The sequence below is a fragment of the Neolamprologus multifasciatus genome, chromosome 16, assembly GCF_963576455.1.
Source record: "Neolamprologus multifasciatus chromosome 16, fNeoMul1.2, whole genome shotgun sequence".
Lineage (NCBI taxonomy): Eukaryota > Metazoa > Chordata > Actinopteri > Cichliformes > Cichlidae > Neolamprologus > Neolamprologus multifasciatus.
In genome coordinates, this window is record NC_140454.1 from 17,575,050 (window position 1) to 17,589,904 (window position 14,855).

A 14,855-nucleotide genomic window follows, 5' to 3' on the forward strand; every position below is an offset into this window, starting at 1 on the left:
AAACTGACTAGCACTGTGCTAAGTCACAAAGGGTGAAAGATGGGGCCTTTATCCTTTCGTAAAAGGTTTCTGGCAATTTTTTCAGCTGTTCCTTGGAATCTGCTATAGTCTGCATAAGAAACTGACACACTGCAGTCTGCACAGTGAAGGAGAATACACGCATGGATGCACAGGATTGCACAAACAGGTTTGCATAAGAAGAAGACGTAAGACACTAAAAGTGTGGGTTGTTTGTGCTTCTCAACATAAAAGTTAATTTAAAAGGGAGGGAGGCCAGATATGTTGTCTTAACATGAAGTTCACTCATGCGTGCACATGCATCAAATCTGCTGACAACTGAACAAAACAACTGTTGGTAAATTATTCAGCTGGCAAAAAATAAATAATAAATAAATCTTTTGCTATTCACAGGAAGAAACGTGGTGCTAAGGTTTTGTGCAGTTTTGTGTATTTTTCCTGGATCGCTCATAAGTTTCAACGAGAGGCATTTCCCTCCCTCTAACTTTTATTTTGGTGGGAACTGAAGCAATGCTATGTTGTTTCAGACAGACCAGAATGTGCAATTGTGCCAAATAACTGCGGATAGGGAACTCTGGTGAATTCATTTAGGATTTTAGTACTTTCCTACATGCAAGCATCTGGATCTGTTTTTTTCTCTGAAACACCCTGCTTGCTACAGTTTTAAGCGACCGAACTATTTCTGAACATTAATCTTTTGTGCCTGAGGTATTGAATAATAATCATTTTATAAAGACACAGAAGAAGATAGCTTGAATGTATTATTATTCCCCTGAGTGCTTTGGATGTCTGCTGATTTTAATATATGTTTTAAAACTCCCTCTCGCTTTCATTATATAGCTCTATTTCGTCAGTCCTCACTCCAAATGATAAACAAAACAGTCTCCATCGGCTCAGCAGTGCCAACTCCATCAGCTGTGAATTCTCTGCGCCTCGTTGTTGTGACAGAGCGAGAGCTGATGCTAGGTCACTCTCATTGTCAGAGCCAATAACTGTAAATGGGAATGGGGTCTTGTGGGGAAATGGGGCCCGTGTGATTGTAATGTGTGCGCATGCATGTGTTTGGACTCACCGCACTGTGCAGCTGAAGCATATCTCTCTATCAGTGATACCTCTGCAAATGTTCATCCAGTTTAAAACCTTGAAGAATGTGCTTCACAGGCCAGGGTTGAGTAATGTGTCCTAAACTCTCTCGAAGGAATGTTTTGTTGACATGTAGATGGAGTGTTGGTGAAGGTTTTTTGCAGGGCCGCACCAAGCCAACATATACAGCGAAGCAGTAACACCTCAGTGACAGACTGTTATGTGTACGTTCTCTACACGACGGTGGTTATCATGGTCAGTGCTAAATGAAATGGCGACGGTAGTGTCAAAATTTAATTTAAAGATAGTGTGTTGAAAACATCGCTCAGCTCAGACGCAGCTGACCCAGATCCCAACAGCTGCACTTCTGCTTTTGGCTCCAACAGTCTCTATGAACACATGAACACAGTGCACCAAAACAGATGTTCAGAGCTCCTCAAGCATATCCTGGCGTAGGATGTTTGAGCACAGTGGCACTGTGTCTTTGTTTCTCTAACGGAGAACTGGAGAACAGATAAGTGTTAAACCTCTTCACTGGAGAGTAGACTTTTATTCCTTCCTGTGTTGGATAAGTACTGTCTTTAATTGCTGCCCCTTGTGTTTGTGGGGGTATTTAGCTCAATGCGTCACTATCTTTGATAAGATAACTCCAGTGTTGTCAGTGAGAGTATAATGATAAAGACGTAACACTAGTTTTAGTGGGTCCCTCAGAAGCTGGAAGCAATTACAGATTCCTCCAAGCAGCACGAATGTAGCAGGCGTTCACCATGCACTCTTTCAGAAAGATACATTTTTGTCAGGAAAAATAAAAAATAAGATAAAATACAAGCCACGACTTTCAGGCCTTGGGGCTGTGGTGTGGACTAAACATAAAACATGACCTTACTTTTCCAAAAAGAAGGGGGGGAAAAAATCCTCAGTGTTTCAATTCAATGAGAAAGCACCAGACACAGTAGGCTTTGAACCACGCAGTATAAGTAGTTTCCTCTGTAAATGATATATGAACATTTCCTTTGTTCTTCCACTTTTTTCTTTTGATCCCTTGTCATAATTTTCAAAACTTTGTGCTCATCATTTCAGGGTAGAGTGTAGTAAATATATGCTTTATACGTGCCGAATAAAGTTATTACTATTCAAACATTAACAGAGTGTCTTAAAAGTGTTGCTTTAAAAGCACTAAACAGACATACTCTGTAGGGAATCCCTTAAAATATGCCTGTTTATGTCAATATTTTATAATAAATTCAGTCCCACCACTTAGGATCACAGCATGTATTTGTTTGATACACTATAGTAGAGAGCAGAACAGGGCCGATAATTGATTCTGTTGCTGGCATAACTGAACGTAGCATCAGCGAAGCCGCAGAAAACTGAGAGGACAAGAATCATTTCTAGGTCACTGCCCACAGCGGCTCTATACGTTCTGCCAGTCTATCATAAAGCACAGTGAATGTGCGTACGTAGATGCTGGATCTTCTACAGTTTACATCCTTAACCCTCCTACACTCTAAAAATGAAGACGTGCAGATTTTCTTTGAGATACCAGCTTAAATTGCACAAAATAACACCTCTGTTGAAAGCTGAAGATAAACTGCAGTGAGTGTTAATTGGCCTGGTACTTACGGGCTCGTTCATTTGGTTGATGTTTGGATTGATTGTGTGTTGCTTTGTTGTGGGCATCATGCCTTGGGGATGAAAGCAATTAAAATGTTGAACCTTTGCCATGGCGGGGGCAGTCTACGCTTTCATCTTATTGTTTATTGGCAAAATGAGAAGTGTTTTGGACTGTCCTAGTTAGGAAAATAATTATTGCTGCTTAGATCACTGTTTGCACTCAAAAGGACAATCTGGATGCCAAAGCACACGCTAACTCAATTGGGCATGTACATTCAGACTTTAATTACCGTAATTTCTGAAGTCTTAATGGCAAACATAACATTGTAAAGATATTCTCCTTTGTGTTGCCTTTCACTTGCATGTGCTCTATGAGGTGATGCATGCCATTTAGTGAGCAGACCTTAACAATTGCGAGGATGTATATAGCTGTGTATTAAAGCCAGCCATGCAGGATAGCCCTGGAGACTGATCCCATCTGTTCAAGGCCTGGCTGCTTAGTTAGAAACTCATCAAAATGTGGTCCCCCTAGGTTTGTGGACCCCCCTTTGTCTCTCCTCTTTGTCTCATTGCTGAGAGGGTGGGGTGCCAGGGGCAAGAGCTCAACCCCGGAATAGGGGAGGGGTTGGTGGGCCCAGGCATTAATGGAGACAGTATCCATGAAATAGCCCAGTGGAAGTGACGCTTCCTGGACATGTTTTACGCTTGCATGAGCATGCGGCTGGGATTGGGGTAGGGCGCTTTACTAATGAGGGAGGGAGTGTGGAAAGAGACTAGCCAGGATGCTACTGTATGTTTTGTTTAATTTCCCATGTGCTGCTGAAAAACAGAGCTGAGCTGTCAGTGGGAGTTGCATCTTACTTCTGCGTTTTTGAAGATTATTCTGCTATACCATGTAAGTCAGATTTACTTGTTACTGTTTGGCTGCTAATGAAATACCCTGACTCTTTAATTAGTCCTGATGCTTTAGTGAGCATTTCTCATCATTGTCAGAGCATTGTTTGGAGCATATGGTGTCTGTCCTCTAGTTCCAAAATGTCACCTTAAATTTTATTCTCTGTCTAATGTATATTTAAGAATTTCTTTGTTAGGTATGAAAGAGGTTTGAACTTGGGAAAGACTAAACACCAAGTTTAAAAACATCTGCTCATTTGTTCACTTGGATAGATCCTGTTTTTTTCCTTCATCAAAGTTTATGTAACATTCAATTTCACAGCCTATTTTTTCTAACTTCTTATCTGCTTTTTCAGGAGGGTATTTCTAGCCCTTTTCAGGACTCTCCCCCCCCAATTTATAGAGCTTGACGTGCCAGCCATCATAAAGAGAACTGCCTCAGGCTGTAAATGGCCTTATTTAGTGAGGATGAATATTCATTTGTTTAAATAATTATTCCAGCCATGCTGTTATTTATTGATAAGAGAATATATGACCTTTTTTTAATTCTAGTAAGATTACACTAAGAAAACAGTCCACAAAAGGTCACATATACAAATGCATTAACAAAGCATAAACAAAATTGCTTCTGTTACTCCTCAAACATCTGCAGTCCAATTTGATATCAGCTTGATAGAATGAAACTGCCAGTTTATATTTCAGTCATGTTGATGCATTATGACATAATCCGTGGTAAATATTTGGATTTATACAGCGAGCTAGCAGCCTTATCTGCTTTTAGTGGAAAGCAGAGCTACTACACTCAAAAAAATGAAATTGGGTGGTTATTAAATTTACAAAATTCAAACTTGTAATGTGAACAAAGTAATTTCATGTTTCTGTGGTGAACGTAATTAAATCATGTAGGATCTGCATGAAATCCAGCAACTTAATTTATTCTTGTTGAGATGACATGATACAATCTAGTAAGAGTGGTTAGTTGCCTGGATTCACAAAATTCACAAGATCACACAAGAGTTCAAACCACAGGAAAATCACTGGGGTTAGAAGAGACAGACAACCATACATACACTACGTATATGCCTCAGCTATTTATTGTGGTTTTTAAAATTCTATATAAAGCCTTGTAATCATAGTTTCCCTATTTTGTTGAAGTCTAGATTGAAAGCTCGGTGGCACAGTGGTTATCACTGTTGCCTCGTAGCAAGAAGGTCTTGGGTTCAAATCTGCAATTTGGCCAAGTTTTCAGTGGGTTCTCTCTGGGTACTCTGGTTTCCTGCCACAGTTAAAGTCATGCAGTAATTAGGGTTAAGTTAATTGGTGTTTTTAAAATATCTGTGAACATGAGGGCAAATGGTTGTCTGTCTCTCTGTGATAGACTGGTGACCCGTCCAGTATTCTGACTCCCACCCTATCACATTTGGGATAGGTCCCAGCCTCACTGCAACCCCGGTAAAGATAACATGATGGATGGAGTGCAAGTTATTATAAATCCATTGACATTTTATGTTAACCAGACTTTAGACTTTGTTGAACACTCCAAAAAAATAACTCTTTAAATGAACTTAAAATAAATGGATTAATAAATGGATTTCTATTACAAATAAGCATGTTTTGTTGCACTAACGTAATTTGCATGGGTTGGATCAAATCAATTAAAATAAGTTGGACACAACTGTAGTAAAACAGTTGATTCATCATTAATTAACCAAGTTAGTCCAACTCAAGTACATTAAGTTGGAATAACAGAATTGCATAATGCTAAAATAAAGAAATTTAATTACATGGAAATTCTTTTCATGATTTTTTTATGTTCATTCAAAGAGTTATTTTTTTGAGTGTAAGTAACAAGAAGATACCAAAATAAACATGGATCAATTTGCTGGACTTGAAAGCCCCTGAGAATTTGTGTGTTAACAAGGATCAGATTGGGTTTTCAGTGGGTGAGGTGGGGACAGTTGTTAAAACCACAGCCCAGACAAGTTTTATATTTATGGGATGAGTAAAACAGAAACAGACATTTTTCCACTTCGCATTTATTACAGTTCAGAATAGGGCGTGACTTTAGACTGACCCTGAAGTAGCAAGTCATTTTCATCTTTAAAAAGCACTGGCCGCAAATGTCAGGATGACTCTAATGTCCTGAGTTTTATTGCCTTTTACTGCCCTAATATGATTCTCAATATGAGAGCAAGCAGCAAACTAATTATTCTGCAGACAATTTGTGGATATATATATAGTACTCAGAGCAATAGCACTTTCCTGTTGATTTTCTTGCTGTTGGAAATTATTAAGCATTATTATCGTGGGCATCTAAGGACTGATGTGAGGAATATCTACCTTTGCTGCGTTTTGCACCCAGACTTAACTTTAGCATTATTATTGTTTTCTGCTCCCAGAAAGAAGAGAATGTAAGGAAGGAGTGTTAAAAGAGTGCTAAATTCTCAGGAAATAATAGCTAGCTTGTTTAGCAAGGTCCTTTTACAGACTTTCTGGTCGCACAGTCACATACAAATAAAATATTTGAATTGTAATCACCAAAACTGGACAAACTATTTGTCCAACAGCAACAAGAACTCCAGAAGAAGCTCAGTGACTCACATTAGTGCAGGTAAAGCTTAACAGCGAGCTAGCAGCCTTATTGGTACTAGCTCGCTGTACCACCCAGAACAGCCCTGCCATTAATTTTAAGCCATAAAGTGAATTATTCAAAAATGATGCCATAAATGTGTTTATTTCTGCTCTTTGGTTTGGGAGCCGGCCTTAAAATGCCACTAGGTTTTTGTGACAGTCCTATTAGCTTCATCTTTATATGCCGCTTGGTTGTTTTTTATGTATTAAATTGATTTGTCCTGTGCAGTTTCACATCCATTAGTATGTTAGTTACATGGCCATAGGAGTCACCCCACTTAATTTGCCTTTTGTTTCTCAATTTAGTCATGGTCACCGGGAGGACAGCGACCTCTCTCAGGTATTGTTGTCTCGCTAACAGCGTCTTTACACATTTTTGCTCCTTACAAAACGTTGCAGACTTTAGATTGGCATGGGTTGCTGGAAGGAACTGGACAGTGACAGACAGCAGTAGGCTTGACTGAGAAACAAACAAGCTGTGAAGAGAGAGCTGAAGGTTTGCCAGTGAAAAGATTAGAGTGGCATTTGGCTGGAGCGCCAAGATGCACCGTTGCTCTTGCCACACTGCCATGGCAACGGAAGCTTTATACTTGCCTCGCAGTCCCCCCGCTGAGTGTCCAGACTGTACCAAAGAGTCATTTAAAGATCCTGGGATTATTTGTGTTGACAGTAGTTAGCCGTTTACAACATAAATTACATTTTCCTGAATTCAGCTGCATTAAATAGACATTTGCTGCCCTCTTTCATTATTCATTTCCATGGCTTTACATTCTTTTGACAGGTGAATGAATAAGACGCAAAAAGTCTATTATAAAAGAGCATGTAAACTTCGCTGAGCATCTTCACAATTCAATCTATCCCAGAGCTCTCATTTGTCATGCAGAGCACCTCCGTTCCCTGGTGACCAATCAGGAGTTCTTCCCTGTTGGCGAAAAGCACCCCCTTCACTGCCTCATCATCATTTGTGATTGACAGCCTCCCACAGGAAGGAGGGGGCTTATTTACCTCCTTGTGTTCTCATGGGACTAAGTTAATGATCCCAGCCAACAAAATAATACAAAGAGGGAAAAGCCTGAGAAGTCGGCGCCTGGTTGAACCATTTGGAGCAGTTTCGGCTTCTTTTATAGAGGATTAGAGAAAAGAGGCTGTGTGAAGAGAATTTCAGAGATAGCAGTGAGACAGATGAAGCAGCAGAACCCAGACAGAAAGTGGGAGCTGAAGGGAGGCTTCTGAGGAAAGCCGGTGTTTTGAGAAAAATCCTTTCCTGGGCTTTATTTCTGTATTCATCTGTCACCCTGGCTGTGAACTGTGTGCTTGACTGAGTAACAGACAGCGAGGTAAGGCGTGATCTGTATTTACAGTGGATGACACTTTAAAAGCTGTTTAGGTTTCTTTTAGACTTTGGAGTTTGGCTTTGAGGGAGTTTTAGTGTGCTAAATTAAATACGGTATTCTGCATATTTTTTTTTTGTCTGCATGTTTGAAATGTAGATATATAAATGTAAACAAACATCAATGGTGATTTTATGGCCCAGTGAATTTTTCTGTGGTGCTCAGTTAAATATTTTTGCACTTTATTGCATGCTTCCACACTGCACATGGTGCTGACCTAACTGCAGCTGCAGTTATGATGCATTTCAACTCATTATTTGAGTTAACATATATAAGAATCTAAGTTTTTTTTGGCATTCCCCTACATTTCTTTTGATCCCTTTTTATACTGAAAAATAAGATCTCACTGCTCCTCCTCCGGGGTTTTGGCTTAAAGTTAATCCAAACCAAGCCATGCCTTATATATTGTGGTTTAACCCCACAACATAAACATCTGCTTTATATAGATGCCATTTAAAAAAAGAAGAACAAAAACCACCCTGACCTTATGTTGTTGACAAGGTTGTTGCAGGTAATGCCCTGCCTCAAAAGTAAGCTCGAATTCAGTAAGCTAATAAACGGATCAAACTTGATGTTATCAGTCTCACTATTTGGATGCCAATCCTGTCAGCCAGCACATGTTTGCGTTGGAAGCATTTCTGTGAGACTGGTGAACAGATGCCAACAATCTGAGAAAACTTTCAACAATATCTAAGTCAGCTGTCGCAGCCACATTACATTCCTGTGTGTTTCCATTTCAGTGAATGTGTTCACAAGAAGAGTAAGAAAGAAAAAAAGGTGTTATTGCTTTCTTCTGAGCGTTTTCCAAGCTAACGTAAAGTAACCTTCCTACCTTGAGCAATGTTATTCATCAGCATTGAGATAATGAAGACAGCAATTCTGATTAGTTATATGGCATAAATGACTGACAGTCTATTAATATACCTCTGCTTAGCCATGATAGCATTTGCAAAGTGTCGCTCTTGTACTTTCTGAACAGTTGATTAATAATTGATTACTGTGTTTCATGAGGCACTATTCCATTTGGCTCCATTGAACCGTGACTTAGGCATGAAGCATACTTCTAGCTGCATTATTCTAGACTAATTTTAGCAGGGTTAACTATAAAGCATTGCAAATTTTAGTTTATATTATATGCAAATCTCATCGTACGAAACATGCAATGAATCTGAAATGAATCTGTTTATTAATGCAATGCATGTTGTTTTTGTGGCATGCAGCTCAGCTATTTGGGGGAAAAAATCTATTGGAGGATGACAGCAAACCTCTTTCCAGAGTTATGGTAACACCCTATGCTCTAACAGTTCCGAGAGACAGACCAAACCAGTGAAAGGCCTGCCCCTTTCTTATGATTGGCTATCTCAACAATTTGCAGCCCACTACTTGTAGATGGGATAGGTGCAGTTCTCAGTGAGGGAAGAGAAAAGGGTGGTAAGTTTTGATCTTCCTGCTGTTTTTTCAGTAGGCTAGGAGGAAAGAGTTAGTGTCAGAAACTCACAGAGATTCAGGGGGCGAGTGACTTTGCTTAAAGTTCAGACCGCTGCAGTGGATCAGCTTGGTAGAGCCTAACTATCAACACTGACTGACTTTAAACGTGGCTCTTTCCTTCTGCTTGTTTATTGCTGTAATCATGTGGCAGGTAAGTCAGAGGGTCATTCTTAGCTCTGTTCACTTTGTTTCTGTGCCTCTGTATTTTTCTACCGAAACAATGAGTCATATGTTTCTAAGCCTGTAGGCAAGGATCTGTGCAAGAGCTGAGGTGGTTTGGCCTCGTGGTGCTCACAGATTCCTTCATGTTATGAAGTGTGGGTAGAACTTGTGGAATAAGATGACTAACTTGGAGGGCCAAGGGGGATTTTGTAATTAAAAAGCGTCAAAGAGAGTGGGAGCAGACAAAGTCGATTTCCAGTGTTAAAGCAGCAATTCAGTGTAGCATTTCCTAAAACACACACTTTTACATGGCCTCTGCCTGAAAGAAAATATCTTTTAGCCTTATTTTCATTTCTCCCTCCCTCTCTCTCTCTCTCTCTCTCTCTCTCTCTCTCTCCTCCCACTTCCCTTTTTTCCAACCCTTGCTCAGACTTAGAGATCCACTGCAGCACTGAGGAAGATAAAGCCACTCTTTCAACCACAATCTTGTGGCCTCGTGACCTACAAAATACCATTTACGGAGCTGATAAGATAAAGGATACAGACATTTTCCCTCTGCAAAATCTATCTCTATATATATTTATATGTGTGTGTGTGTGTGTTTGTGCGTGCATGCGTGAGCCCATTTGCATCAGCCCTGCATACATAAAAACAGAGCAGAGCTAATGAAGAGTGAAGCTGAGTTATTGCATTTGAGTCTGTGGTTGCCCCTGTTAATAAGTAACTTATCTCATTCACTTGAGGAGGAATGTTAGACATCTTCCCACCAGAGCACTGCCTCTGATCACTAGTGTGACAAATAGATATCAAGCTGTCACCATGGTAACTCACGAGGTCTTTTTATAATGTATAATAATTAGAGTTTAGGAGAAGGAGCTGCAAGTGGTGGACGCTTTGGGAACAGAAGTATTAACTGACTATTACATTTTTACACGTTTCTTAAGATTGCAGTTATTTTTTATTTTGGTGGGAATTTATAGGTCACCATTTAATTTTAACGTCAGACCGGACACTGTGCTTACTGTAGTTCACAAATCAGCCACACGATGTCGCTCTTTGAATGTTTTCCACAACAGTTAGACTCATTCTTGTTGAATGACGTCTGCAAACTGCTTGTCCTCGCACAGGGGACAGACGGTAAACAAGAGCAGGTCTAAACATTATTTATGATTTCAGTAAAAACGTGCAGATTGAGATAGATCCGAGGTGAAGGAGACATTTTTTCTGTGTGGACTGTTTGAGTCACAAAACCACAGCTGCATACTTGGTAAGTCACATTTTCTAAAGTTCCTGTGGTGGTGGAAAGGATACAGTGTTTCCCCGCTGATGCCACCTGCCAAGCCGCCGAGAGGAAATGAGAGTTTGGTGCAACTTCTGATGTTGACCGGGATGACCTGTGTCAGTAAACATGCAGAGAAGTGACAGACAGGAAGAATGAACATATTTCAGCTGACCTCTACACCTCCGTTTCCATTTCTTACGCTGTGAGAATGCCATTGCTAACATTAATTGGAGCTGGTTTCCAGCTAAAGCTTTGTTTGCACAGCCACAGCACCAAAACTTATAACGCTGTTATTCTTCTCCGTGCAGTTGTGTTTGACAGATGCGTTTTGAATTCAGTTGCCGAAATATTTAGATTTGTAATTAACTTGTCCTCCGTAATCATTTAAATAACAGCATTTGTAGCCCTTGGTCAGGGCCAGTTCCCATTAAGCTAATCTCAGTAATGTGTGCAGCTGCACATCAGGTAGATTTGTCAGTCTAATCAGCTGATTTGTGCTGCTGCAGCTGTAAATCATATTAGGCCAGAGTGGGCCGCTGCTGAGCTGGCTGCTTCAGGGAGCAGCAACAGGCCACACATTGGTCACAGCTACGCAGTGAAGACAGGATTACAGATAAATATGTTAGGTGTGTGCCCCAGGAAGGAAGACAAAGAGCAATCACACTCTTTCAGGCTCCGAATACAGGGTTCAGAGCTATCATTAAGGGCGATAAAAGACCATAACCAAAGGGATTAGGCAGTACTTGAACAGGAAATTGTCTTCATATCTGAGACTTTGAAATTGTTTCATCTCTTAGTGACCCATTAGGCGACTTCCTAATCAAATAAAATTACACATGTTCACTTAGTACTCCAGTTTAAAGACAATCACACATTTAATTTGTTATTTCCCATACCTGTGATTCTTTGGATACCATACCCTAAGCATCTTTCTCAGTATAGAGTATGAAGAGAAACTGTCAGCTGAAAATGCTGCATTCATCCAAAAGCAATCAGTTTGTCAAACATAGCTGTTAAAGTAATGTTTAGAGTCAGATGTTTTTGTACAAGGTTTTATGTAGTATTCTGGTTGAACGGTCGTATTGCTCTCCAAAATTAAGGTCTCATCTTATTTAACCATTATTGTTGAGAGAATTGAACTTTTTCATATTTAATGCTTTATGGTCTCAAAGTATGTAACTTCATAACACCAGAATACTCCCATAGCAATATTATATCAATACAATGTCTGTCATTATTAATGCATGTTCCAATTAGTGTGGATATGTGATATAACCTAATACAGCCTGTCCCAAAAGGTAATGAAATTTTATGTAGGCAATATTACAATGCCCCATAGACAGACAGTAAGTACCAGCATTTGACTGTTCCCCTTTTTCTCATTAAATGGGAACAGAAATCAGAATTTTGCCCTACACTTGTGAATACTTTGGTAAAGAGCCAAAAAAGAGGTTATTTTTAAACTTAACTTTGAATCTTTTCAGTCATCAATGTACATTTTTCTCCTGGTTTCCCTAAGAGCTGTTTATTCAAACTGATCAATTCTCTGTGTGATCTTATGATAGACACCAAATTCCCTGGGAATACCAGTGACATTCCAATATGTATCTCGCAAGCAATGTAACGTCTACCCAGTCCTTTGTACGAACTGTAGCATGCCTTTAATAGTTATAGTGTACCTGTCTCTCAGAGAGAAAAGTCACCCTGGGGACTCTTTTGATTGACAGAAGAATTCAAATGGAGCGCAGCAGGGGTGTGTCTGGAAATAGAGGCACATGGTAAGCAGATGGTACCTCAGTGATTCCCACATGAGGGCCAGCTGGTACAGACTGGAATGTAGCACATAATGTTAGAAAGTGCCAGTCTTTATTTGTAATTGTATGGCAGATTCTTGGTGCGTCAGCATTTTTTTGCTGAGCAACTTTACAGTTATTTTGCAGCCTGTAAAAATCCATTGCATCAGATTTGTTGCATATTAAATAACAATGGCCTCAGAGAGGAGGGATAACAAACTCCGATAGATGGTAAACCAACGATTCCACATAATTTTCTTGGCTGGATGCTGCGGGAATCCCAAACCTCTGTCCCACATCACAGATGAGTCCCGCTGCCTCCCGGGCTCCTTCTCATCTGTGTTTGTGTCTTCAGCCTTTCTTTTTGAATCTCCGGTGGAATTGCCAAGTACCTCAGCATTGTGCTGCTTGAAGCAGAGGTACAGTCACACAAGGGAACCTGAAACTGATCCGAACGCTTAGAATTTCTGAATGGGCAGGGCTGAGGGGACACTGACCTGCCTGTGAGGATGTGAGCTAGGGCTCTACATGATACTGTGTCTCTGCTTATTTGCTGATTTTGACTCTCGCTCTCTTACATGCGCACTCTCTCTTTCCCCCTCTCTCTCTCTCTCTCACTGTTGCCCGCTCTCTCTCTCTCTCTCGCTCTTCTTCCAGTACTGGCCTGAGCTCCAGCTGTAGGTGGAGCTGGCTTTCCTGGAATTGTCGGGCAACTTTTCCTGTTGTGCTTGCTACCTCTTGCTCAATCACTTGCTTAATGACAGCTCTGCTGCAGGACTTATGGGGCTCTGAAAACTTGTGCCACCTGGATGCATATCTCTACAAGCATGCTGGAGTTAATGACTGGTGCATTTTGTGGTATAAACATATTTTCATGATTCGAGTCAGAAGTTCTCCTTCAGCAAAAATGTCTCGGCAGTACAAAGTGGGGCGAAATCCATCGGTGGGTAAAGTAAACTGTGTATGAATGGGAGCATTTTCAGGAGTGCGTAATGTACTTGGGGCTGTAATGCACTTTGCAAGGGCTCTTTGCCACAGTGTTGTTTTACAAGCTTTTTATAATGTGTGGATATTTTATACCATAAGCGATGACATCAGAGGATAAGTGTCTTTTTGCTTTGTGTTTGTCACACAAAGCCCTTTATTTAGTTTGTATTTAGGACATCCTATTGAAAATAACAACTCGCAAAAGCATTATGTTTATGCAGTTGCTTTGCTAAAAAATATATATAATGTGTGATTTTGTCTTTTCTCTTGCTGCGGAAAATCTAACAAGTGGATGCAATTTTGAACAAGAAGTTGTTTTTTTTACCATGTTTTACTATCATGTTGTTACCCTGTAGAGGTTTATTTGCTTTAGTACAATACAAAAATGACTTCATATTATCTGTAAAGTTAACATAATATAGTATTGTTATTAAATAATATTTGTTCCCGAGAGCATATTTTGTTCACACCAGAGGGGTTTGGACAATGGAGCGGTACCCCTTGATTCTCAATTTCTAGGCACCTACATTTGCTGCTTTGCCTTTAAAGAACAAAATAGCACTGAAACAAAGGCCCGCAGATGCATCAGAGTCACAAGAGACAAGTGCAACAATTGCTTCTTTTCTTGTGCAGTACAGTGGAATCACTGAATGTCTGCGAAGATTTGAATAGAATAGAAAGAACAAACCCAGGTTTGTAGCTCATAGGTAATTGCTGTATCCTCATAACTTCAAAAGGCTACTTGTGCCCGACTGTCCTGATAATGAGCTTTTGCCTTCTTCACACATAATGAGTGGAGGTAGAGAGTTCACTTAGAAAGACGCTGTGAGCACAGTGTGTCCACTCGCAGCTGGGGTGTCTGACTGGCCGGGAACAAAGGCTTAGTGTCTATGATGGTGTGTAGCCCCAGCCATCAGCAAGCAGGCCAATACACTTCTGCTTGGCTGAGTTGTCAGTCCTCACTGGCCTGCTGGCCTACGGGCTACAGTATAGACAGGCTAGACTATTCCTGTGCCAAATTAAAAGGAGCTGCTGCTGCATTCTTTAAGTTCTCAGTTGAGCCACACAGACCAAACTGAAAGCTGATACATGTTTATGTATTATGTGCAAACACGTGTTTTTGACCAAGAATCCTCCTGCTTGCTTGTTTTATTTTTCCAGTATTCTTCATTTCCATAATCAGATATCTCTTACAAATATTTATGTAATAAAATATTAATGTTTTTTTTACATTCAGCATGCACCAAAAATCGACTGAAACTCAAGTAGAGATGAATAACTTTGTTTTTATTATCATAAATACTGGTAATTAGATCGGGTATGCGTAATGTGTTTTTTATTGTTTCTTCCAAAGAATATTTTGGATTTGATTGTGGACATTAGGACTCCAGCTAACTATTGTTTCTCCATCAGTTAATCTCAGAAAAATAACTTGATAGAAACTAATAAGCAACAGTCTATCATTTTTTTTAACCTTTGTCGCTGCTGCTAGCATTTCCTGATTTATTTTCG

The 14,855-nt window shown here is 40.0% G+C and overlaps 1 protein-coding gene across 7 annotated transcripts in view; it reads left to right on the forward strand.

Moving 5' to 3' along the window:
* mid1 (midline 1) overlaps nt 1–14,855 on the forward strand; it is a 37,096-nt gene that overhangs the window by 237 nt on the left and 22,004 nt on the right. The window contains exons 1-2 of one of the 7 annotated variants that reach the window (XM_085136614.1): nt 3,627–9,270; nt 9,712–13,299. The exons of 1 other annotated variant lie outside the window; for it this stretch is intronic. The gene's annotated coding sequence lies outside the window, so the exon portion shown is untranslated. 5 more of the 7 variants (XM_085136617.1, XM_085136613.1, XM_085136615.1 and 2 more) reach the window with 5 other exon arrangements.